The sequence below is a fragment of the Ornithorhynchus anatinus genome, chromosome 19 (assembly GCF_004115215.2).
Source record: "Ornithorhynchus anatinus isolate Pmale09 chromosome 19, mOrnAna1.pri.v4, whole genome shotgun sequence".
Classification (NCBI taxonomy): Eukaryota; Metazoa; Chordata; class Mammalia; order Monotremata; family Ornithorhynchidae; genus Ornithorhynchus; species Ornithorhynchus anatinus.
This window is the reverse complement of record NC_041746.1, coordinates 23,678,163-23,705,579: the sequence shown is the minus strand read 5'-3', so window position 1 is coordinate 23,705,579 and position 27,417 is coordinate 23,678,163. Positions and strand designations below refer to the sequence as shown.

Sequence of the window (27,417 nt, the reverse complement as noted above, 5' to 3'; positions counted from 1 at the left end):
GTAGCAACAGTCTTTGTCATTCTACAAGTAGCAGCAGTAATGCTCATACATCTAGTGGTCATCACCCGCTTAGTGCGGTGCACTGTTCTAAGGGCTAAGAAAAGGAAAAGGAAAGTGACTTACCCAAGGTCACACTGCAGGCAAGTGGCAGAGCCGGGATTAAAACCTAGGTCTTCTGACTCCCAGGCCTGTGCTCTTTCCACTATGCCACTCTGCTTCTGTCACCTTCCCCGAGTATATGAGCTTTGGAGGGAAAGGTACAGAAATTGTCTGTAGTTAAAAAAAAAAAATCCCCAACCCACATTTTTTTTTCCCCCATCTGGGCTGTGTTTCCCTGTGAGAAAGTCTGAGAAAAACAAGTCACATAAAAATAGAAAAGTCTCCGTCTTTTTCAAGAGTCATGGATGAGGTAGCCATGAGGAAAAAAAATATTTTCCCAGTATTTCAGGAATATTTTTCCCTTTCCTTTCTATCCATAGATGGGCAGGATCAGGACAGTGTTTTATGCTCCAGGACCCCCCAAAAAAGGATTCTGGGGAGTTTTTTTTGCCCCCTTATAGTTTCTCTCCCATTTTTCTGGGTCCCATCAGGCTGAGGGGTAGGATGGAAAGCTATCAGTGGGCAAGGATCCAGAGTGGAGAAGAAATGTCCAATTTCAAATAAGACAAGCCGGAGGGGAAAAACATGATTTGGGCTTGAAATTTCCATATCATTTGGACTTTCAACGTATTTGGGTTCAATCCCCGCAAATTACAGGCAAACTGGGTATAGACTCCAAGATGTCCCCTTAACTTTCAATCCACTCTGACTTGGGCTCTTCCAACGAATGAAAACTGAGGCCACTTTGTACACCACCGAATTAGGGCTAAAAATGACCCATCACCCTAATTTCAATCTCATCGAAGGCTGAGTGGACCACGTCCTGGGGAACTGTGCTGGGTAATAATGATAACAACAACTAAGATACAGATAAGGTAACAGGCTCAGAGAAGTTAAGTGACTTGTCCAAGGTCACACAGACACGTGGCAGATCTGGGATTAGAATCCGCATCCTCTGACTTCCAGGTCTGTGCTCTTTCCACTAGGCCAGTCAGCGAGTGTGACTGAACCAGACACCCAGACCAGGCAGAATCGAAATCTAATTCACCACACTGAAACGTCTTCGCTCGGCTTTGGGCCTGAGGGTCGGGGTCCCGGGTTCTCATCCTGCCTCTGCCATTTGCCAGCTGAGTGTCCTTGGGCAAGTCACTTCTTTGTGCCTCAGTTTTCTAGTCGGTAAGATTAGGAATCCCTGCCAATGCCTCCTCCCCACTGAAACTCCTAGGCTGTGAGTCGCTTCACAGTCAGGGACTGTGTCTAATTCCCACCTGCGTATTCTTTCCCAGGGCTTAGTACAGTGTTCTGCACATAGTAAGGACTTAATACTGTGATTACTAATAAAATGGGGATGAAACACCTGTTCTCTCTCACCTTTAACCTGTGCTTCACATGTGAGACAGGAACTGTGTCCTGCACCTAAAACTTAACATTTCCAAAACTGAACTCCTTATGTTCCCTGTCCTCCCTCTGATTTTCCCATCACAGCTCCATCATCTTTCCTGTGCCCCAAGTCTGTAACATTGGTGTTATCCTTGACTCTTCTTTCTCATTAAACCCACAAATTAAATCACTAAATCTTATCGGTTCGACCTTCCCCACGTCGCTAAAATCCATTGTTTCCTTTCCATCCAGGCGGCCCCCAAGTTCATCCAAGCCTTTATCCAATCCTGCCTTGAGAACTGTATCAGCCTCCTTGCTGATCTCCGTCTCCTATTTCTCACCACTCCAGTCCATACTTCGCTCTTCTGCGCAGATTATTATACTACAAAAACATTCAGTCCACATCTTCCTACTCCTCAAGAACCTCCAGTGCTTGACCACATACCTCCGCATCAAAGAGAAACGCATCACCGTCGGCTTTAAAGCCCTCCGTCGGCTTGCCCCCCTCCTCCCTTACCTCACTACTCTCCTACTACAACCCAGCCGGCACATTTCACTCCTCTAATGCCAACCCTCTCACTGTACCTCGATCTCGCCGCTGACCTCTCGCCCACATCCTGCCTTTGGCCTGGAACGCCCTCCCTCCTAATATCTGACAGACAAGGACTCTCTCCACCTTCAAAGCCTTATTGAAGGCACATCTTCTATTCCCTGAGTCACTCTGATTTGTTCTCTTTATTCACCTCAGCCCCACAGTTTTTATGTACATATCTATAATTTATTTATATTAATATCTGTCTCCCCCTCTGATCTGTGAGCTTGTTGTGGGCAGGGAATGTGTCTCCCAAATCTGTTATATTATCCTTTCCCAAATGCTTACTACAGTGCTCCCCAAACAGTAATCGCTCAATATGAATGACTGATTATCTCATACCTCATCCAGTCTCTGTACTAAGCACTGGTGTAGATTCAAGCAAATTAGCATGGACACAGTCTATATTCCACAAAAGGATCACGGTCTTCATCCCCATTTTACAGATGAGGGAACCGAGGTCCAGAAAAGTGAGGTGAGTTACCCAAGGTCACACAGCAGACCAGTGGCAGAGTCAGGATTAGAACCCAGGGCCTTCCGACTCCCAGGCCTGTGCTATGTCCAGTAGTCCATGATGCTTCTGTTGTACAGTACTTTCTCAAGCATCTGGTACAGTGCTCTGCACACAATAAGCACTCAATAAATACCTTTCATAACAAAGAGTGAGAGCCAGAGTGTACTGGGAGAGTAGAACAAAGTGGTGAGAAATACGCAGCTGGTGGAGAGACTTGAAGGCAATGGCCAGGAATTTCTGTTTAATGCAGAGATAAATGGTTAGCCTTTGGAGGTTTCTGAGGAGGGGAATGATGTGTTCTGAATGGCATTTAACACAGATTCCAGGGATTTTCAGATTGCCCTAGGAATTCTACTCATTAGAAGCGTATCATTTTGAACCATGCTTTAAAATGAATATCAACCTAAAATGTCTTCTCAGTAAATCAAAAGACAGCAAATAGGTTACTGTAAATCTTAATGCGGCATCACAGGAACATTTGCATTGGGTGAGGAAACTTTAAAGTAATCTCATTTAGGCGATTTAAAAATAGTCAACACCAAATAAGTATCCATCGATAAAGAGTTTTCAGAAAGAGGGTTAGTTGATTTCAGCCTTGCTCAATTTCTTTTTAGTTTCTCATTCCTTTTTTTTAAAATCATACCATGAAGAGACATTTTCTTTCACCTCCTCCATATACGCCAGACCACCACTTCACCTATAACGCATTATTAAGATCCCATCTCCTCCAGGAGGCCTTCCCCCATTAAGCCCTCTTTTCCCCAGCTCACTCTCCCTTCCGCATTGCCTTCACACTTCCATCTGTGGCCTCTGGACATTTGATATTCATGTGACCCACAGCACTTATGTGCATATCTTTAAATTATATATTATAAATTATTTATATTAATGTGACTCCCCCTCTAGACTTAGCTCAGTATAGGCAGGGAACAAAGGTGTCTTCTGTTGGATTGTACCTCTCCCTAGGGCTTAATACAGTGCTCTGCACATGGGAAGCAACCAATAAATACCGTTGATTGATTTAAACATAAAGGAAAAATATATCTGCCGGCCTCAAGCTCTAACTTCTCTAGACTGAATGCCAGTGCAGCACAGGGATCCTATCAGGCTCCTGAAAATAATTTTTGGATAGAACTTAGAGCTGAGGTTTGAACTAAATTAATGCTCTTCCACCTGGCAGATGCCTCACTTGGCAGAAAGTTTACAATTCATCGCCCTAGTGAGACAATTATAGCTACTGAAAAGGGAAAGAACATAAGCTCATGCCTGACAGGGAACAGGTCTACTCTCCCAAGCACTTGATACAGTGCTCTGCAAAAAGTCACAACCTCTCTGGGTCTCGGTTTCTTCACCAAAAAATAGGGATAAGAGATATTGTGAGCCCCATTTGGATAGAGACTGTAACCAAGTTGAGAACTTTATATCTCTCTCAGTGCTTGGCATAAAGTTATTATTATTAAGTGCTGTCGAGTCATTTCCGATTCACAGCGACTCCATGGATTCACTTTCTCCAGAACATCCTGTCCTCTGCCATAATCCGCAACCTTTATAATGGTCCTTCCATTAACGTTGTTACGTTCTCTATCCATCTAGCTGCCGGTCTGCCTCTTCCACATTTTCCCTAGAGTTTTGCTAGCATTAGTGTCTTCTCCAGAGAATTAGTCCTCCTGATTATGTGTCCAAAATATGCTAGTTAACTCGAGTTATTTGGCCTTCCAAAGACTGCTTTGGTTTAATTTGCTCTAAAATCCACTTGTTTGATTTTGGGCAGTCCATGCTATTCGCTAAAGCCTTCTCCAACATCACCTTAATAAATGCTTTTATTATATTGCGTGGGTGCCCCCATTCCAGCCTCCAAGCTTTGTCTCCCCATCTTTGTCTCCCTCCACAAACAAAACCTCTCATCTCTCTCCCATCTTTTCCCTTGGCTCAAAATCAGCCAGGACAGGTCTGTCTGACCCCATAATTAGTCATATAGACATTATATATATATATATATATATATATATATATATATATGCATATTAGAGACATTCTCTCTCACACTGATGCTAAAATAGGTTCATCTACGCTGTCCACTTGAAGAATCAGTTAATCAATTGTATTTACTCCATTCAAATCACATTTATTGAGGACTTACTGTGTGCAGAGCAATGTATGAAGCACTTGGGAGGGTATAACATAATGTGAAAAGGACACTTTCCCTTTCCACAGCAAGCTTACAGTCTAGGGGCAAGGACATGCCCATTTGGGATGGAAGGTTTAAAATCCCAAACTTGCCCCTCAAATTATCCTTCATAGACAACTCATCCACCAAATTATTCAGATCCCTCTTGAACTACTAAGAGTTTCTGCCTGCTTCAGAACTTCCTGTGGGAATCGAATCCATATGCTTACCACCCACTGTGTAAAGAAGTGTTTCCTTTAAGTAAAAACAATGATGGCATGTACTAAGCACTTACTAGGTGCCAGATGCAAAATAAATTGGACACAGTCCCTGTCCCACATGGGGCTCGCAGTTTAAGAGGGAAGGAGAACATGTCTTGAATCCCCATTTTACAGATGAGGAAACTGTTAAATGAGGGTTAAGACTGTGAACTCACTGTGGGACATGGACTGTATCCAACCTCATTGTCTTGCATCTAACCCAGTGCTTAGTAGAGTGTCTGGCATGTAGTAAGTGCTGAACAGACAGTATTACCAAAGAAAAGTCTAAAGGAGAATGTAAAGAATTCTGAAAGGAGAGAAGCTAAATGAGCTGTGGGGAGGGAAGAAAATAATTGCCTCTAACTGCTGTCTCTGAATCAAATGAGAAGGAATAGTAATAATAATGGTATTTGTTAAGCACCTACTAAGTGCCTGGAACTGTTCTTGTGAGGTGGAGACAAGCAAATCGGATTGGACTGAGTCCTATGTGGGACCGATTATCTCTTATCTATTCTGGTGCTTAGCACAGTGCTTGGCACAGAGTGAACATTAACAGATACCACAATTATTATTACATAGGTCAGATATGAAGGGAGAGAGAAAGTTTCAGGAATGGGAAAGGGTGGCGGAAGCCAATGAGGAAGTTAGCTTGAGAAGGTTTTATAAAGGATTAGCAGCATTAATGTTTAGTGGGCTTGGTTAGGGGTGCTTAGAGGTATTTAAGTGTTTACTATGTTCCAGACACTGTACTAAGCACTGGAGTAGATCCAAGGTAATCAGGTTGGACACAGTCCAAGTTCTATGGGGCACACAGTCTTCATCCCCATTTTACTGTTGAGGTAACTGAGGCCCACAAGTAACTTGCCCAAGCTCACACAGCAGACATGTGGCAGAGACAGGGTAAGAACCTAGGTTCAAGGACTCATACCAAATGCAACAACTAAACACAGTGGGTAGTGGTGTCAGAGAAGATAGATTCTTATAATAATAACGGTAATTGTTGCACTTAACTATGTCCCAAACCCTGTTCTAAACACTGGGGTAGATACAAGGTAATCAGGTTGGATCCAGACCCTTCCCCACATGGAGCTCGCTTTCTTAATCCCCATTTTACACATGAGGGAACTGAGGCAAAGAGAAGTCAAGTGAAGTGCCGAGGTCACACGGCAGACACGTGGCCGAGCTGGGATTAGAACCCACATCCTCTGACCGCAGGCCTGTGCTCCTTCCACTAGACCACACTGCTTCTCGTTTTTGCTTTCTGATTTCCTTATAAAGCGTGACTATCAACCCTTGACCGAAAGCTCCTTAGCCTGCCAGGCGCACTGCCAGACATTAAGGGAGAGTTTTTGCAAGGATTCCCTCTGTAACGGGGTTGGGAATGCTTCTCTAATGCCAACCTACTCACTGCAACTCCACCTCGCCTATCTCACCGCCAACCAACCTCTTGCCTATATCCTGCCTCTGGCTTGAAACGTTCTCCCTCCTCACATCAAACGATGACTCTCCCACCTTCATGATTTTGTTAAAGGCACATCTCCTCCAAGAGGCCTTCCCCTCAACTAGGCCATTTTTTCCCCTCTTCTCCCACTCCCTTCTACATCACCCTTGCACTTGGCTTTACTTCCTTTGTTCACCTCTCCCTCAGCCCCACAGTACATATGCCCATACTCGTAAATTTATTTATATTAATGCCCGCCTCCCTGCCTAGATTGTAAGCTCATTGTGGGCAGAGAAGGTGCCAACTCTGTTAGATTGTATTCTTCCAAGCACTTAGTAGAGTGCTCTGCACACAATAAGCACACAATACAATTATATTGTACTCTCCCAAGTGCTTAATCTACTGCTCTGCACACAGTCAGTGCTAAATCAACACGACTGACTGATTGGGAGAAGCCTCCTCGAGACAGAAGAACTTTTTCCTCATGAAGAGTCCTGATCAGCCTATTCCTAAGGTTCCCTGGCCCTTACCCCGTTTCTGTGGTTTGCTTGCTTGAAAGCTTTATGGGAAGAATTAAGTTTTATTTTCCAAGACCAAGTAAATCTGAGCTCCTAAAGGACTCATTAGAGTTGAAAGCCAAGGATTGTGTAGATCTCAAACGGGGAGAAAAATCCACATATTTGCTGTGACAAGCACAGACTCTTGATTTCTGACTCAGATACCGAGGCCTAAACCAAAGGGCCCAAGTTCCCCTGAAAGAGGCGGCTTTGCGGCTCAAGTGCACTTAGCGACTTCTCGAAAGAATTCGGCCACTCTCTAAGGGCCCTCAAACACTGACACATAACTTAGGGGGCCCCTTTGGCTAGCCAGAGTGGCAATTCTACATCTTTGGTCAGAAAGTGAAAGGCTTTTTGGAAGGAAGGAAAAAATGAAGCCGACCTAGAATGAGTCGGAGCCTGACCGAGGTCAACAGGTGACCCCCCCCCAGCATGGCTTAGTGGGTAGAGCCCTGGCCTGGGAGTCAGGAAGACCTGGGTTTGAATCCTCACTCTGCCATTTGTCTGCCGTGTGACTGGGCAAATCACTTCACTGTGCCTCAGTTACCTCATCTATAAAGCGGGGATTAAGATGGTGAGCCCCATGGGGGACAGGAACTGTGTTCAACCTGATTAGCTTGTATCTATCCCAGAGTTTAATATGGTGCCTGGTACGTAGTAAGCACTTAAATACCACAATTATTATTGAATACTATTACTACTACTACTCTTGTGCTGACCAACCTTCTATATGACTGAATCTACCTCAGAAGACATAACAGACGCCTCAAGAAGTTAAATCACTGTCATTCATTTAATAGTACTTGAGGGCTTACTATGAAATGAAATGCGGAGGTATCTGGAGCTGCCCATTTTGAAAGCTGATACTGAAGGGATCCTGTCTTTCATTTATTTATTCATTCAATTGTATTTATTGAGCGCTTACTGTGCTTACTGTACTAAGCGCTTAGAAAGTACAATTCAGAAATAGAGACAATCCCAGCCCACGCCAGGCTTATAGTCTTTTCATTATTTCTCCACCTATCTCCCAAGCACTCAGTACAGTGCTTGGCAAAGAATAAGCGCTCAATAAATGCCACCGTTCGATTGGCTGACAAAACAGTGTGGTGTCAAATCAGTGAGGAACCCCTAGTCCATGTACAGTTCTAATCAATGGTAGAGGGTTGTGCTGATGGCAGGACACGTTTTAAAATGGAATTGTCAGCTGTAGCTGTCAGCAAAAATATTTCAGAAACAGCAGCTGTTTCCCCCACTCCCTCCAAAATAGATTTTCAGGCCCCATGGCTCTGATGGAGAACCATATTGGATCTTTAGACTAGGATGAGAACACGATTGCCATCGAGATGCATGTACATTCCAGGGACACTGGACTGACAATCCTGGGAAGTGATACGAGGCTCCTACCTAATTGTCCTCTGCTAGCTCTTTAATACACTAAATTAAATGACTAATATTGGGCTACTCTTGCCCTGCTAATCAAGGGAAAAATTGTATTATTCCATTCATTCAAAGGCAACTTGCAAATCACTTTTCCTTCAATTTATAGAATTGGATGATTTTGCAAATGACTCATATTAACATGTAATTTTGCTGGGTATTTTGGGGGCTATTCAAAAATGAATATTTTCTGTTGAATATCAATTCCAGAATGGACTTTTAAACGAAGTAGTTGCTCTGTGCCTCAGTTACCTCGTCTGTAAAAATGGGGATTAATACTAGGAGCCCCTATTTGGGACAGGGACTATAATCAATCTGATTGGGGGGTACCTACCCTAGCCCTTAGTACAGCTCCTGGCACATAATAAGCACTTAAATACTACCTTAAAGAATCATCATCATCATCAGTAGCAGGAATGTTTGAGTCCCTTAGTGTGGTGCACTGTACTGGTTGTGAGGGAAATATAGATTAAAGGACCGACTTGCATTTTGACAGGGGAGCAAATCACAAAAATATTTACGACAAAATAACCGAGTGCTAAAGAGAATGTAAAGAAGCTCATAAGTGCAGGAACTGGCTGAAGGGATAATACAACTTGGTGTATATCTTCTAGGTGCAGAGGTCTGAACTAAGTTCTTAAGCACTTAGAACTAATCAGTGTTTAAGAACTGATATGAGAAGTCATTTGAATGTCAGCTCCTCCATTCAAATGTCAGCTCCTCGTAGGCAGGGACTGTGCCACTTCATTATTCGGTACTTCACGAGTGCCTCGTGTAGTTTGTTGGACAAAATGGGTGCTGAGAAAATGTTACGACCACTACCCTGCCCTTGAAAAGTTAGACTCTATCGGGGCTGATATGCCAAGAGATCACATCTCCCAGCCTTTGCGCCTTCCAGAGGTCTATAAGCTTAGCAACTTTAGTTTAAATTTCAGCACTGTGGAAAATTGCCCTGGTGAGTTGGGGATAGCATTTTTTTTTTTGCTCTATCAGTAAAGAAAGCAGAGAGAAGCCTTAAATCTCCCTTTTAAATTCCTCAGAGATACATCTGTACCTCATACAGGGTTAGCTAACCATATTGGTGCAATGATCAGAGTTAAGTGAAATTTCTAGTGCTCCATACTCCAGTTCAGCCCAGGTATTGGGCCAGCTAACCAAGCAAACTGATTCAAAAGCCCAGTGTAAGACTTTTGAAAAGTAGATGAAATCGGATCAATGGATAACAATAATAACTGTGGTATTTGTTAAGCACATACTATGTGCCAGCCACTGTTCCAAGCAATGGGGTAGACACAAGCTAATCGGGTTGGACGAAGTCCCTGTCCCACGTACGGCTCCCAGTCATAATCCTATTTTACAGATGAGGGAACTGAAGCCCAGAGAAGTGAAGTGATTTGCACAAGGTCACACAGCAGCCAAGTGGCAGAGCTGGGATTAGAACACAGGTCTTTTTGACTCCCCTACCCGTGCTCTATCCATCCACTAGGCCATACTGCTTCACAACAGATGGATGGCCAGACTCTAGACTATAAGCTTATTGTGGACAGGGAATGTGTCTTTGATACCTCCCCAAATGCTTAGTACAGTGCTCTGCACAGTAAGTGTTCAATAAATAAGACTCATGGCTGGATGGAGTCTCTCATCAGGAACCATGGATGAGCCCCACTCCTGAAGCTTCTTGACTAAAAACCTGTGCAAGAGAATTGAATTCAATGTTAGTGGTTTACGCAGCACTAGCTCAGATTTTTTTTTGTTGTTTTCCACTAGTGTGTGTTTGTCGTCATAGTAACCACAGACTTTCAAAGGAAGAGCGATTAGATCACTTCCTTAATTCCACAGGCAGTTCTTCACCAGAATACCGACTCACTACAAAAACTGTTCCCCACATCTGTCAGAATGAAGCTCTCCCCACATTCTAGAAATCCCACCTTGTCGCAAAAGCACCCTTTGATTATTTCCCAGCATCTTGCATAGTACAAACCTTCCAGTAATCTCCAGCATTTATTCAATTATTTATACCCATCCTGAGCACCTAGGTTATTTAACTGTACATTCAATTACTACCTTACTCTACATGTACATATTTCCTAGTAGAAACTCCTCGTGGGCAGGGGATGTGTCACTTGCTTGTTCTGTGCTTCGAGTGCTGAGTAGAGTGTGTTTCATTGTCATCTTCTATCCAGATTTCTTTTAATGTGTGTGTTCCCCTTTAGATAAATCCTTGAGGGCAAAGGATCACATCTGCCAATGACATTATATTGTTTTCCCAAGCACTTAGTACAGTGTTCTCTGCACACAGTAAGCTCTCAGTAAATATCACTGATTGATTTCATCTATTGGACACTCAAATACTATTAACACTTCTACTATTAATTTCTACTTCTTTGCATTAGGTGGTGCTTAGTTAGAAAAAACATGGTCTAAAACAAGTCTCAGACATAATACAGGAGAGAAAATGATAAAGAGAAAAATGAGAAGAAAAGTCTACTTGGACCTTTTATGCCCTATGACTCATGGATGTGGGAAAGACTTTATTTCCTCAGATATCTCTTGGATAAACAAGGCAAGTTGGCAGTAATTTAATTGTCCTGGTGATGTCAACCATCTACTGACTTAAATCAAACATTCGTTTGCTCTACTTTTTCCAAGATCGTTATAAAAAACTGTAGCCGTCCAATTTTGATAGCAGCAGAGAGGATCTGTTGGGGTTTTCTGTTGCAAATGTATTTCTCTAAATTCAGTTCTAACAAGCTAAGTGATCACTGGTGAGGTAGAACAGAATAAAAATTTTCAAAAACAGATGAGCTTAAATGTGAACCAACATTGTTATCATTCCCATCCACCCTGCAGCGCTTGAGGCAACAGAGCAAGGCCTGAAAAATCCCTGAACTTTGAGAGCTCAAAATCAGACCATTTAATCTAGATGACTAGTTTCGTCTTGACGAAGAACTTGGTCCCCACTTCTATGACCCGAGAAGCATATAAATCATTCAACATTCTCCACTCTGATGCCGTTTCCCAGGAAGGGAAAACTCTTGAAAAATTCCTTGACAATGTGGAGTTGCGAGGGTAGAGTGAAGGTTCTAGCCCAGTGTAAAGGATCTAAGATCCTCCTGGATTTTCCTCCAGATCTCTGACAAGGAGGTTTCACCCCCCCTAGACTGAAAGCTCATTGTGGGCTGTAGGTAAGGGATGGGTCCGTTTATTGCTCTACTGTCCTCTCCCAAGTGCTTAGTACAGTGCTTTGCACACAGTAAGCTCTCAATAAATGGGACTGAATTGAATTGAGGATGTGCAGAAAATGTTTATAGGATCCTTTTTGCTAATCAAAGTCCTTCTCAGCAATTTAGGGTTTTAATGGCTTCAATACACCCACTGTTGAGAGATCTTTCCATCTTAGAGGGAAAAAAATAAATAGTGGTATTTGTTTAGCGCTTACTATGTGCAAAGCACTGTTCTAAGCGCTGGGGGTAGCAGGTGATCAGGTTGTCCCACGTGGGGCTCACAGTTTTAATGCCCACTTGGCAGATGAGGTAACTGAAGCAAAGAGAAGTTAAGTGACTTGCCCAAGGTCACAGCTGACTAGCAGCGGAGCGGGGATTAGAACCCGTGACCTCTGACTCCCAAGCCCGCGCTCTTTCTACTGAGCCGCGCTGCTTCTCAAGGTGAATCAACAGGAACACTGTCTGCTGTGTGACCTTGGGGAAGCCACAACTTCTCTGTGCCTAATTTACCTCATCTGTAAAATGGGGATGAAGACTGAGCGCCTCACGAGGGACAACCTAATTACCTTGTATCTACCCCAAGGCTTACAACAGTACTTGCCCCATAGTAATTAATACCATTATTATTATTCCAGCTCTTAGAACAGTGGTTGGTGCCTAGTAAGTGTTTAACAAATATTATTATTACCATTGTATTGGGATAGATTGTAAGCTCTTCGAATTAGCTGTATGCTCCTTAAGGGCAGAGAATGCATCTATTTTATTGTACTCTCCCTTGCACTTAGTAGAATGCTCCATTTCTAGGAAGAGTTAAATACTCTTGATCGGGTAAATTTAAAATACACCCTTGGTGACCAGCTCTTGGTCATTTTTAGCAATGATAAAAAAAAAAATCACTCTTATGAACAGTAAGAAATAGGAGGAAACGAATTCACAGTGAATTCAATTGTATTTGAGCACTTACTGTGTGCATAACACTGTACTAAGCATTTGGGAGAGTAAATACAAGAACAAACAGATACATCCCCTGCCCACAACAAGCTTACTGTCAGGGGGGTGGGGAGAGAAGGACAGACATTTATACTGGACTGTGGATCCAGTGATAGAGTTTAATGTCCCTGACAAAAAAGTTTTGTGTCCTTGTACACTTATTGAGATAGGGGTTCACCTCTCCAAACTCTACTGCATCGTAGTCTCCTAAGCGCTTAGTACACTGCTCTGAACACAGGGCCCAACAAATACCACTGATTGATTCTTCTACACATTCTCCAAGGGTAGAGAAGGATAGGGAACTAGCATGGCCTAGTGGATAGAGCAGGGGTCTGGGAATCATAAGTATCTGGGTTCTAATCTCGGCTCTGCCACTGGTCTGTTGTGTGACCCTGGACAAGTCACTTCACTTTGTGCCTCATTTACCTGAGCTGTGAAATGAGGGATTAAGACTGTGAGCCCCACATGGGACAGAGACTGTGTCCAACCTTATTTGTTCGCATCCACCCCAGCGCTTAGAACAGTGCCTGGCACCTAGTAAGCACTAAACAAACGCCACAATTATTATTGATTAAGTACAGCTCTCTCTAGGTGATCGATAGCTTTGGTGCTTCTAATAGCGATTCAGTTTGGTTTGCGTTAAACTGGTTGTACAAGAAAGTGAATAGATGAAATATACAAGATTCTTGGGGAGGAGAGAATAAATTAGGCATTAAAAAAAAATCTAATAGCATTTACTTCCCCAGAGGAAGAGTTTCCAGATACAACTAGACACAGTGGAATCTTCTGTTCCCTATATTCCCAAGAATTCATTATAAATCTCTCTTCACATGTACATAATAACAAAAACACGCAACAATGCACACTGATAGATTACAATTTTCCTGCATTATCGTTCATTCTTCCGTAAGATAACTAGCTGCTGAATGATAAGGGAGGGGAAGACGGGCGAAATAAAATTCCATTCTAAAGATTTGGCTGCTATTCACTCTGGTTTTAGGCTGATCCAGCCGGAGAGTGCATTCTGACAGGATTCCAGCTTCAGTGTATACATTCCCCCTGTCTGTCCTATATGATGTGTAAAACCTAGATTTAGAAAATATACATAGACTAGCAGGATGTGTTCTCCAAGGAGGAGAAAGAGAGAAGAGTCTAAACCTCAGAACATAGGAATGCAGCAAAACGGGGATTGAGACTGAGACCACCATGTGGGACAGGGAAAGTGTCCAACCTGATTAGCTTGTATCTACACTGGTGCTTAGAATAGTGTTTGACACACAGTAAGTGCTTAACGAATGCCATCATCAACAACAAAACCTGAAACCCAGGTTTGGAACCAAAGAGTGTTGAGGCTGCTAACAGTTGCTAGGTTCTGCTTAGTGAGATGGAGAGGCATGACCCAGAGGCCTAGAGCAGGGGGAGGTGGGGCAGAAAGAGTTAAAGGAATTGGGGCTGAGCTTGGAGTGAGAAGTCTAATCATTGGAATTTATTGAACACTGATTGTGAGCAGGAGCTGAATAATCACTTGGGAGAGTCTGTTCCTTATTGTATCGTACACTCCCAAGCAATTAGTACAGTGCTCTGCACACAGTAAAAGCACTCAGTAAAAACAAACCGAAACAAAATTAACAGTCTTCAAGTCTCTGAAGGCCTTGTGCGGAGAATGCTAAAACAGTTGACTTCGTGTCCACCGAGTACCAAACGAGAGAATCAAATGAGATGAGATTGAAAACTGGCTTAGTTTAAAATGAAAAACAAAGTGCTGGAAAAGTTCAAGGTGGTATTAATTTATGTCATTTTTAGGAGCAATTTTATTTGGACAGAGTAAAGAACTTCCCAATCGTCAAGATGATTCAATCCTAGGATGGGCTTTCAAAGGAGGTTGTGGAGTCTTTAAGAAAAGAATGGACCCTCATCTGTCCTGGCTGGTTTTATTCATCTGCATAGAGGCAGGGGGCTGGAGCAGATGACCTCTCATGATCAGCCCCCTTTGGATTCCATGTGGTGTTAAAAATCAGCACTTCTGCATTGGACTATGAAGATAAATGAGTTGAATTACTGTTTAAGTTATTTATAATCTCCTTTCCTCCATAACTGTTCAGTAAAAATGATCTCACCCTCTCTGTTTTTCCTCTTCACCTTCCTAGTCTGCTTTTTCTCAAAGGCCACAGACGGGGTAATCACTGAAATAGCCAATGAAACAGAATACTGATAAGAGGGTGTCATGTGCTTCAAGGGGACAGCTCTTGAGCAGGGAAATCTCTACCTTCAAAAAGAAAAATCCTTTTGGTTCACAATTAGTTTAAAAGGATCAGATCTCAGATCCTTTTCTGCCAAAGATGACATCTAACGAACCACAAGTAAGCCAGTTTCTTGATGGTCCCACTAGCTGGTTTGCCGATTTGATCAGAAACCTCCATAGTGACTTTTACCAGACACCTGTTCAGAGGAGTAATTTTAGCTGTGGGCCCATCTTAAAATAGAAAGAGAAGGATTTCCCATTGGCAAAGCAGACATGACGGCTTAGTGCTTGAGAAACAAATCATACGTTCCTTGGGAAAAAATCTCTTTGTGCAAGAAGCTACGTCAGTCATCTAGTTGCTTCTCTGAAGACAGCTGACGTGATGGTTTAAAAGTGATAGAAAAATGAACGTTGATGATCCTGAACAATGTTTAGGGGTTACTGAAGGCCAAATTCGTTAGTGAAATAAATTCAGATTTTCACCAATATCACCCAGGTATAATTAGAGTAGAATTTGAACCAGGAGACAGATCTCTTTAGGGTTGGACATCCACAAGTGGTCTTTACTTGCTCACAGATGCTATTCAGAGTTCGCAGTAGCTTCCTTCCTTTCACATTCTAATGAAAATGATTTTGGTAATTGTTAAGCACTTACTATTTGCCACACACTGTACTCATCATGAAGAGAGATACAAGATAATCAGGTGGGTACACAGCCCCTGTCTTTAACAGGGGTCTCAATATAGGGGGGAGGGAAATTAGATATTAAATCCCCATTTTACTGATGATGAAACAGACCCCAAAAAGTGAAATAACTTTCCTAAAGGTCACACAACAGGCAACTAGAGGAGCTGAAATCCACATGAGGCAACCTGATTACCTTACATCTACCCCAGCGCTTAGAACAGTGCTTGGCATATAGTAAGTGCTTAATACCATAATTATTGTTAATATTATTATTATTAATCAGGTCCTCTGACTACCAAGCCCCTTTTCTTTCCACTAGGTTACACTGTTTCTCTGATCAAGCCCCTATCCTTCACCCCAAGAGGGTAACTGAGATGGGTCAGTCAGGAATTTCCTCATCCAGGGGCATTGGTGGTTGGAATTTTAGTAGCATGAGTGGAAAGGCGGCCTGATGTCTGCACAATGAATTCCCAAACTCTTTTCAGGATCTACTGTGGTCATCTCTCCCCTCCTGGTGTTGTTTCTTGATTTTTCCACTTCTCAATTTCACTAGTCTGCACAGCAAAATGCAGGTGGGGCTTCTTGTTGAGAACTGGCAAGAGTAGAGATTTGAGACACAGTAATGGAGATTACCTCCCTCGTCCTCATCAATGCCATCTCCTGTTTGAGGCATTTATTCAATCATATTTATATGCTCCAGTGTACAAAGTACTATACTAAGAGCTTGGGACAATACAAAATAAGACATTCCCTGCCCATAACGAGCTCACATAATTATGGTACTTGTTAAGTGTTTACTATACGGCAATCACTGTTCTAAGCGCTGGAGTAGAAAATAATGGTACTTAAACATTTACTATGTGCCAAGCACTTTTCTAAGCACTGAGGTAGATACAAGATAATCCGCGTTGGACATAGCCCCTGTTTTACATGGAGCTCACAGTCTCAATCCTCATTTTTCAGATGAGGTAACTGAAGCACAGAGAAGTAAAATGACTTGCCCAAGGTCATAGGGCAGATAAGTGGCATAAGCAGAATTAGAACCCATGTCCTCTGACTCTCAAGCCCACACTCTTACCCTCCACCCTCAGCATTATCATATACACATATTCAATTAGTAAACTGGTCACTTCAACCCAATATACTGATGTTACTAACCACTACCTCTTTGTTCTTGCTCTTGCTATACCGACACGATTGACATCTGCCAGTCTCACCAATTTAGGCTTCAGGACCCGCTACATCTGCGTCTGTTGGCATATGGCTTTGGCATATGGTTGTGCTTACCACAACAGTAAGCACTAAAATACCATCGACTAATTTGACTAGCGGTTAAACTCAATACAGACCAGCGCACCCAGAAGGCCCTTCCTGGTTAGAACTTTGCTTATGAAATTCATCTCTAGATGACCCAGATAACACTGTACACTCCAAGCGCTTAATACAGCACTCTGCACATAGTAAGCGCTCAATAAATACTTCTGAATGAATAACACTGTAGCAACACATCTAGCCACAGCCAATTTTCTCTTGACCAAAGAGGTTATTCCTTGGTACCAAATCCCCAGTTCTCTCTTCATCTAGTAGGGTAGTTCAATAAGTTTTGAATGAGTCCAAGTTCCATAGTCCTTATATTCAAAATACCCAAGTCATCTACCTAATGAAAATTGGACTCATAAGGAGACCTATGAAGCCCCTCTATGAAGCCCACTATGTTCAGCTCTTGCATTTTATGCAAGGAGTATTACAGAGCCTCATACCTGACTAAACTCCAGGTGTCTGCTGCAGTAAGCATCATCTCACTTTAAAGAACCAAAAAGGTGCAACCTTTGATGATGAGGGCTTTATTTGATTGCCAAAAACAGCCTTCCTACATGGCAATGCCAATTCCACCACTTTCCTATGGGAGCATGACAAACTGCTGAAATAACATAAAACTGTTTTGATGGGGGGAGGGGGAGAATAGATCCTGTGGCAGATGAAAGCAAATCGATCACCGGGCAACCTTTCTACTTGCCACTGAACCTTTCTTCCTTCATGTGAAAGACACCCGGGGAGATCTGAATTGGCTTCAGAAAACCTCTTCTTCCTAAGTTCCAAAGAAACACAGGACACCATTGTCTGGGGCTGGTTCTCAGTCAGAGTAACCCAGGCTGCTGAGCTGATGCAGACAGGTGATGGCCCTTGGGGAGTTGGCAAGATTCTCCACCTCACAACATCTGGGTTGAAAAGAGGGTAAACCTGACTGAAAGAATTTATCCTCAAGTGCAATGAAGCCTGGCAGCTGATGTATCAGCAGCCACTAGGACTATTGTACACAACTTTGCACTAACCCAACCAAAAACAAAATCCAATACTGAGGCTGACAAATATCAGTCATTATGACTAGCTTATGCAGCTTTACACTAACCCAAACAAAAACCCACAGCTGTTTCCTATGCCTGCATTGCAGATCTAGCCTGAAAGCTAATGCCAAAAGTGACTGGGTTAATTTGAGTTATCACAACACACCAAAGGTCACAATGGCACTAGGGAAGCACATGACAGCTGATTAATAGTGGATAATGGATTTCTTCATATCATGTTTTATTGAAACCATTCGGTGCTTAGAACAGTACTTTGCACATAGTAAGCGCTTAACAAATGCCATTATTATTAACATTATCCACAGGGCCTCATGATTCGTTTCAAGCAGCGCAAGTTTTGGCCCGCCCCTTGGAAGAAGTACAATTTACTTAAGGGCATGTGTTAGGAAGTTCAATTGGCTTCCGAGCATATTCTACCTCTAGTGTGAAAGCATCCTTGGGTTGCCATTACTACTAATAATAATTATAGCACTTGTCAATAGCTTACAATTTACGACACTCACTGTAGTAAGAGCTAGGGAAGATACAAGGGAGTTCAGTTGGGGGTGTTCCTTCCAAGCCTGGGAGTCATGTTCCCTCACGTTTCTAATCCCGGCTCCGCCACCTGTCTGCTGTGTGGCCTTGAGCAAGTGACTTAGCTTCTGTATGCCTCAGTTACCTCACCTGTAAAATGGGTATTAAGATTGTGAACCCCATGCAGGACAGAGACTGTGTCCAAATTGATTTTTTTGTATCCACACCAGTACTTACTACAGTGCCTGGCATATAGTAAGTGCTTAAGAAATACCATAATTATTACTAAGCACAGGGGAAGATACAAGGAAATCAAATTGGACACAACCCCTGCTCGACGTGTGGCTCCCAGTCTTAATCCCCATTTTACAGATGAGGTCACTGAGGCACAGAGAAGTTTAAGTGAATTGCCCAATACCACACAGCACTTATTGCATTCAGGGCACCACACTAAGCACTTGGAAGAGTAGAGCAGATAGGCACAATCTCTGCCCCCATGAAGATTACAATCCTAACTCCCTGTCTCTGTCAGACTAGACTCACCCTTGGAGAGCACAGATCCCCTCCAGTTCCTCCCCCTAGGACCTTCCCTCTTACCTGAGAACCTTTCATCAGTCATCCAAAAGAAGCACAACAGAGAGAGAGAAGTACCCGCCCCGTCTTTATATTCCAGCACCCGCCCTGCCCCGGCTGGCCCTCAATTGGGCTCATCAACCCAACCCGCCCCTCTCCAGCTGCAGCTGCTTCTGTGGTGATTCTGACCGGCCAAGGGGCAGCTGAGAGCCCTTTCCTGAATGGGTCGGGCTGCTGCCCAGGGAAATGGGGAGCAGGGCTGGGACAGGGAGCAGTGGGTGTCTCTGTTTCTGATGGGATGAGCCTCTGAACCTCTCAGAATCCAACCCAGATCCCCATAGGGAAGCCAAGCCCCACTAGGAGGGAGAGTAAGCACAGGGCCAGAGACCCGGGGGGTAAATCTGGGCCTTGGGAGGATTACTAGGCTAGCCCTGATCCTCTTCCCCCAACCCCCAACAGGCTGAGGAAGCCCTAAAGTTTCTCTGGGCTGTAGAAGGCCGCTGGCCACCCAACCTCTGAACCCCAGACATCTCTCCCTCCTTCTGCTTGGCTCCTCGGTCTCCATCTTGTTTGGTCTCCTGCCCCAAATCACCGGCCGCCCCCACCGTTCCTTGCTCCCTACCCATTAAAGAGGGGAAGAGGGGTTTGACTCATCTCTTTTAACGAATACCACGATTATTATTTTAGAACTGGCGCTCTTGGAGGGCCGGGAATCCAACTTTCTGTGCATCTCAGACACCCAGCGGCCCCCGGTGGGGCTCATGCAAAGGCCCATCTGAGGGTCGGGGTAGATACCCTTGCTGGCAGGATGGTATGATAATAATAATAATAATAACAATAGCATTTGTTAAGCACTTACTATGTGCCTGGCACTTTATTAAGCGCTGGGGTGGATACAAGCAAATCGAGTTGGACACAGTCTCTATACTAAAACTAATAACTGTGGTATTTGTTAAGCATTTACTATGTGCCAGGCACTGTAATAAGCAGTGGGGTGGATCCAAGAAAAACGGGTTGGACACAGTCCCGACAGTAATAATAATAGTTACGGTATTTAAGAGCTTACTATGTGCAGGACACTGTACTAAGTGCTGGGGTGGAAAATCAAGTTGGACACAGTCCCTATCCCATGTGGGACTCAGTCTCAATCTCCATTTTCCAGATGAGCTAACTGAGGCCCAGAGAAGTGAAGTGATTTGCCCAAGGGCACACAGCGGACAAGTGGCGGAGCCGGGATCAGAACTCAGGTCCTTCTGACTCCCAGGCCCGGGCTCGATCCGCTAGGCTATGCCACTTCCCTTGAATAACTCTAGAGGTCCGGCAAACTTCCACAAAGAGCCTGGCTGGGCACTCTCTTTCCGGCACCATCACTTTACATTTCCATCCATTTTTCAGGTAAGCTAGGTTTCGAAGTCCGCAAGGAGGTGTCTGGAGGCCAGCAGGAGTCCAGGGGGGCTTTGACCCTCCTACAACACATGTCCAAAGCTCCTCTGTCTGCCAGGGCCTTGTTCACAAAATCCCTGTGTACTCTTCCAAGCTCTCAGTACAGTGCTCTGAACACGCTGAGTGCTCAGTAAATACCACCGATTGACCGCCTTCTGGACATGAATGGTTTCATTCAGAGTTTAAGAGGGGACGATGTGCTAGAGTACCTTTGAAGTTCTTTTGAAGGTGAAAACTCGTATGATTATCCGATTATTCCGTCAAAGATGTTCGTTTGCCTTCGCCTCAGGGAGACCTGTTGATCAGCCCAGTGACTCAATCCACTGCTACTCGCGAGCAAACACTTGTCTTTCAGGATGATATCCAGGTAAAAGCTAATTAGAGAAGAAAATTCCTAGAATTTCTTGGAACTAATTCTGAAAGCCCAGGGCTTTCTAACGCCCCTGAAGTGCCTATCAATTTTGAGGCTAAAGCGTATGTTTGCACATTATCGTTTGAGAGTACGTGAAATTGCCCTAAAGGTGACGTCAGTTTTTCTGAGGGATGATATTCCCTCAGCTACGTAATGCAGAGACACGAGATCAGGCGTCATTGCTAATCATCTCCAATACGACCCGGTGTCTTTCGCCAGATTGGATATCGAACTAACCCCGCTGGACGATTTCTTCTTCAAGTCTCCCGGGAACTAGTGGGAGGGGAACGATTTCTCCCAGACAAGAAACAGATTTCTCTTGGGCGACACGGGCGAGCGATATAGAAGGCTCTTAATTTCATTTGATCTGGCTCAAGAGGAGTAGAAACGGTCCCATCTGGCTGCAAATTGTTCTCAGTTTTACGCACAGCCACCGACATGATAATCAGGATATTCTTTGGTTTGTTTGCATTCTCCAGCTGAAGAATAGGAGAGAGATTTTACGAGTAGGTACTTTTCTGGTCCCTGGGCAGGACCTCTTTAGGGGTTTCATCCCACAAGGTCAAGATCCAAAGCCTAACAGAGTGATCGGAGAATCATGCGGAAGGTGGGATGTAGAGATCAACCGATCTCAAATTCATCAGCTAGACACTGAGTGGGAATTTCCTTTCTTTGCCACTCAGGGGCATAAGCTGAATAACTGTAAATTCTACTGGTGCTAGGAGACAATATTTCTTTGGTGCCTTTGATAATAAGTGCTTTAATAGGCAAGTAATGCATGGGGGAAGGAGAAGAGAGGGAGTCTGAAGTTCCACAATCCCTGATTTCTGTCTGAGATAATGGCATTATTCTTTTGATTGCTACAAACAGCATTCACAGTTGCTTCTGTGATACATACAGCCCTCTGCCCACGCCAAAAAACAGAAGAGAGGCTCATGAAGATTGGACTTTGGCTCACAAAGTTCATTATCCAGGAATTTTTCCGACACCAAGAGGCAGGGAACATGCAGATGGGAAAATCATTCCTTGCAGGGGAAAAAATATACATATCTATGCACGCACATATATATATATATATGTGTGTGTGTGTGTGTGTGTGTGAGAGAGAGTTCGATGACTAGGTCAGCCTTACCTGAAGGCAGAGGCTTCACAAGCGGCAGGTCATCCGGAGAGAGTTTTACCGTTGAAAGAGTTTTGGGGGCCGGCAGAATGAGTCTCTAGCACGAGGCAGACTGAAGTCTGGAACGGGATCCAGTCCAGAAGAATACACAGATAAGCTTCCCCCAACCCTCCCAGGACTAACCGGCAGCTGAAGTCATGCAGGAAACAGAGGAGAAAGCAGAACAGGAATGCGGTTTCTTCTCCTTGAAATCCCAAGCAGCAGAAACAGGAGGGTTCGCACACGCTCCTCTCCCACCCAGACTTTTGTTTCAAAGTTTTTTTTTTTTTTTTCCAACTGTTGCTAGGTGTTGTTTGGCTCTGGACGTTTGGGTCTGAGATTACGTTTCCCCTCTTCCTGCTCTCTTCCCCTCCGGTCGGAGCAGGGACAGAGCTGGGCTGCTGGGGCTATATTTAAACTGTGTTCTCAGCAAGTCAATCCTGTCGACAGCTGAGCTTTTGCAACCGGCTTGTCTCTGGTCTCTGCTCCTCAGCAGCTGAGTTATCAAGGAGGCATAACTGCAGGACTCCAGCCCTGCCTCCCTGACAGATCGGGGTGGGGGTGAGAGAAGGGGAAACGGGGAGGCAGTCCTCCCAGTCTTTTTCCCCTCAGCCCAAGGGATGGTCGGTATTAAAAGCATTGGAGGGCTTGTGTTTGAGGACTGATAAAAGGGACATTAGAGAGGCAGGGTGGTGGAGAGAGCCCAGGCCTGAGAGTCAGAAGGACCTGGGTTCTAATCCCAACTTTGCCACTTGGCTGCTGTGTGACCTTGGACAAGTCACTTTACTTCTCTGGACCTCTGTTACTTCATCTATAAAATGGGGATTAAGAGTGCGAGTCCCATGTGGGACAGGGACTGTATCCTACCTGATTAACTTGTAGCTACCCCAGCACTTGAGTACAGTGCTTGGCACATAGTAAGCCCTTAACAAGTACCATAATTATTATTATTATTATTAATAATAGCATGGGACTGGCAGACGGGATATGTAGGTCCGAGTCCCATCTGTCCTTGCCTGCTGTGTGACTTTGGATAAGTCACTCAACCTCTCTGTCCTCAGTTTCCTCCACTTCAAAATGTGGATTAGGGACTAGATTATCCACACCACTACATCGTAAACTCCTTGAGGGCAGGGCTCGTACCTGCCTACTCTATTGTGGCACTCTCCCAAGGGCTTAGGAAAGTGTTCTGCCCACGGAAACACTAAACAACAATAATTAATTATAATTATGGTATTTGTTGAGCACTTACAAACACTGTTCCAAGCACTGGAGTAAGTACAAAGTTATCAGGTCGGACAGAGTCATCTTACTGATTGATGGTGGATCAACCCATCGGTGTATTTACTGAGGGCTTACCATGTGCAGAGCACTGTACTAAATGCTTGGAGGGGTACAGTACTATAGGGTAGATGGACACTATCCCTGTCCAGAAGGAACTTTCAGACTAGAGGAGGAAAGAGATTTTAAATTAAATTACAGGGATTTATGCACTTATGAACTTTGGGGCTGCAGGTGGAGTAATTATCACACTGTTTAGCGGGAACAGATCCAAGTGCAGAGGTGATACAGAAAGGAGCGGAAGAAATGGGGAAAGCCTCTTGCAGGTAAGCGCTTATTACAGTGCTCTGCACATAGTAAGCGCTCAATAAATACGACTGACTGAATGAAAGAGAGTTGATTTCAGGAGGGCTTTGGAAGGTGGCGATAAAATACTTGTTCTCCCGAATGCTAATGAACGCAGCAGAGATCCAAGATAATTACCTGGATCCTTATTCTGTCAGCCACATTATCTGGAGTAGTGGATGTGAGGCACTCAGTGTGCCTCAGATAATTGCTCGATACATAGTAAGTGCTTAAAAAGAGACCATAGTCAATCTATTGTATTTATTAAGCATTTACGGTGTGCAGAGTAGTGTACTAAGCACTTGAGGGAGTAAACTATATGAGAGTTGGTGGACACAGTCCCTGCACTCAATGAACTCACAGCCTAGAGGGGGAGACAGATATTAATAGAAATAAATAAATTATGGACCAAAATCAATCAGTGGTATTTATTAAGAGCTTACCGTATACAGAGCTCTGTACTAAGTGCTTGGGAAAGAACAAGAGTCAGTAAATATGTTCTCTCCCCACAACAAATTTAGTCTTTATTACTCTTCATAGCATTATAAATTTGTTGAAAGAACAAAAATCTAAATAATCATCTTGGCTCTCTGCTTCCCTTCATTAACACCCCTTCTTTAAGGTATTAGTTGAGCACTTGCTATGTGCTAGGCACTGTACTAAGCACTGGGGTAGATACAAACTAATCAGCTTGTCCCACATAGGACTCGCAGTCTTAATCCCCATTTTACAGATGAGGTAACCGAAACCCAGAGAAGTGAAGCGATTTACCCAAGGTCACACAGCAGACAAGTGGCGGAGCCGGGATTAGAACCCAGCTCCTTCTGACTTCCGGGCCCGGGCTCTTTCTGCTAGGTCACACTGCTTCCCACCCCTGACCTAAGAAACACCGCAGTGGTCCTGGCTTGGTCTCGACTGGGTCTTCTTTCTTCCCACAGCAGAGACACAATTGTCATCCATTTGAAAATTGAAAATTACCTTTGAGCCATCGAATACATGTTTCATAGAACTGGGAGCAGTCCCACCTTCTGAATCTCTTCTCTCCACGGTTATCGGTGGATTTATTTTTAAGGCTGTTACCCTCCAGGCATGATTATTCAAACAAAAGTCATTTCCTAGGTAATCCGCGGAGGAAGCAGAGCCATTAAAAACGATTAGGAGATTGGGCTTGTTCGTGGTCAGCAAGAAACTTGATTGCTTTTTCAGACACATAGTTTGTTAATACATTAATGCTTGGCTGTATCTTTTTCCACAGTCTCAAAGAAGCTTAGAAAGACAGGGAAATTGATAACTTCACTGCCAAGGAAGGATTTCCTTCTCCTCCCAATTATTCAAGTGGATGATGGTGCAGCTTTCTTTATAAAACGGTGGATCCTCTAGGCTGTAAACTCGTTGTGGGCAGAGAATGTGACCACCAACTCTACTGTAATGTACTCTCCAAGTGCTTAATACAGTGTTCTGCACACAGTAAGCACTCAGGAAATGCAATTGGTCCCTAGTGACAGTAGCTAATACAAGTGAAACAGAGATTTGACATATTATCTGTCTCCACTGAACAACTGCTCTGCCGTGACTCAAACTACAACTCACCCCCACACAAACACTTCCAGAGTTGTAACAATTTTATAAATTAGAAACCTTCTCTCTCTTTCCAGGGCTGTCAACTAGATTATTTCATGACTCCCCTTTGGCCTCAGGGTTCCAAAACTGGGCCTTCATTATGACAAGGAAGAGGAGAGCCCAAACCATCCCTCTAGATTGTAAGCTTCCTGTGGGCAGGGAATGTTTCTACCAACTCCGTTGTATCTGTCTTGCCTTACGCTGTCGAGTCGTCTCCGACCCATAGAGATGCCATAGACACATCTCTCCCAGAAAGCCTCCATCTGCGATCATTCTGGTAGTGGATCCGTAGAGTTTTCTTGGTAAAAATATAGAAGTGGTTTACCAGTGCCTCCCTCTGTGCAGTAAACTTGAGTCTCGGCCCTCGACTCGCTCCCGTGCCGCTGCTGCCCAGCACAGGGGGGTTTTGACTTGTAGCCGACGGCCTGCCACTCGCTAGCCACTGGCCAGCTAGGATTGGAATGGGTATGCCTCTGCATGACTCTCCCTCCCATATCAGAGACTGGTAGAGTACTGGACCCTGAGAAAGGTTCTCTTGTATTGGACTCTCCCAAAAGCTCAGTACGGTGCTCTGCACACAGAAGAGCCCAATAAATACCATTCACTGATTGATTCCCTATTAGATCAGAAGTTACTTGAGGGCAAGGTTCATGACAAAAGGTTATTTGTACTCTCCAGGTCCCTTCCTCCCTATTAGACTATGAGCCCCATACTGGAAAGGGGCTCTATCCAATCTGATTACATTTTATCTACCTCAGTGCTCATTACAACTTTTTTTTAATATGGTATTTGTTAAGCATTTACGTTGGGCCAGATACTGTGCTAAGCAGTGGAGTAATTGAAGTAATCAGGTTGGACACAGTCCAGGTGCCACTTGGGGCTCACAGTCTTAATCCCCATTTTCCAGATGAGGTGAGATACAGAGAAGTTAAGTGACTAGCCCAAGGTCACACAGCAGGAAAGTGGTGGAGCCAGGGATTAGAAATAAGGTGGTCTAACACTCAGTCTTGTGCTCTTTCTATTAGGCTACTCTGCTCCTCTAGAGACATCACATCAATAAAATACCATCTTGAAGGCCTATTACTTCAATAACTAACATATTTAAGGACTGTCACTTCAATAAATAACACCTTCAAGGACCAGGTTCTCCAAAGCTGCAGACTGTTGACAAACTTATAATGTTTTTGGTCCATCTCAAGAGCCAAACAGCACTCTTAAAGGGACCTGAGCTGTAATAAGTGGTCTTATTCCTACTTTCAGGCCAATGTTACACAGATAGGAAATTGTCTGGGAACATATAGGATTCATCAGCAAAATGCTTTCATCCTTAAAGAAAGGGTTTGTAGAAGTCAAGGTGCATTTTATTTCACGTTCAGTTAAGGCAAGTTTAAAGAGATTTATTAGTAATAATAGTAATGATATCAGTGCTATTTGTTAAGCACTTGCTATGTGCCACGCGCTGTACTAAGTGCTGGGGTAGATAAGAGATCACCAGTTCCTACTTGTGTTTCACAGTCTAAGCAGGAGGGCGTACACGTATTGAATCCCCATTTTGCAAAGAGAGAACTGAGGCACGAAGAAGTTGTGACTTGCCCAAGATCACCCAGCAGATACGTGGTGGAGCGGGGATTAGAACCCAGGACCTCTTATTCCCAGGCCTTTGTTCTAGCATGGCCATAGCACTAGGCCATGCTGCTTCCCCAACTTACTCTTCACCCATCCAAAGCGAAGGAAATGGGATTTTCTATTGCTTCTGTTGAGTTTCGGCTCCCATATTTATTTTGCTTTAGAAAAATGGTTTTGCTCATGTTCCAAATATAGCTAATGAAAGGCGTATGTGCCATCTGGTAGGCATGTCTAGGATTCGTTAGGAAGTGTGAACAGCACACTGTCCCTGAAACTCTGTAAGCTGCCTGACGTTAAGGAACTGAAGATTTAAATAACGTTAAGGAACTGAAGATTTAACTTGTGCATTTTCAGCACTGTCTTTTCTGGTTTAAGTAAATTTATACCGGATATTCTAGCAGCATTTCTCCTCTGACATCATCATCATTTCTCCTTTGACATCATGTAGATGGGTGTCCTGAGGAGGCTGGGGACAAAAGACAAGGGGAA

At 43.9% G+C, this 27,417-nt stretch overlaps 1 protein-coding gene across 4 annotated transcripts in view; it reads right to left on the bottom strand.

Moving 5' to 3' along the window:
• Positions 1-22,467, bottom strand: part of FILIP1 (filamin A interacting protein 1) — an 82,383-nt gene extending 59,916 nt beyond the window's left edge. Inside the window, exon 1 of one of the 4 annotated variants that reach the window (XM_029047386.2) lies at positions 22,030-22,467. The gene's annotated coding sequence lies outside the window, so the exon portion shown is untranslated. Of the gene's footprint in view, positions 1-123; positions 163-20,694; positions 21,162-22,029 lie in introns of those variants that run through there. The other 3 variants (XM_039914807.1, XM_039914806.1, XM_029047387.2) reach the window with 3 other exon arrangements.
• Positions 22,468-27,417: the final 4,950 nt, after the last annotated feature.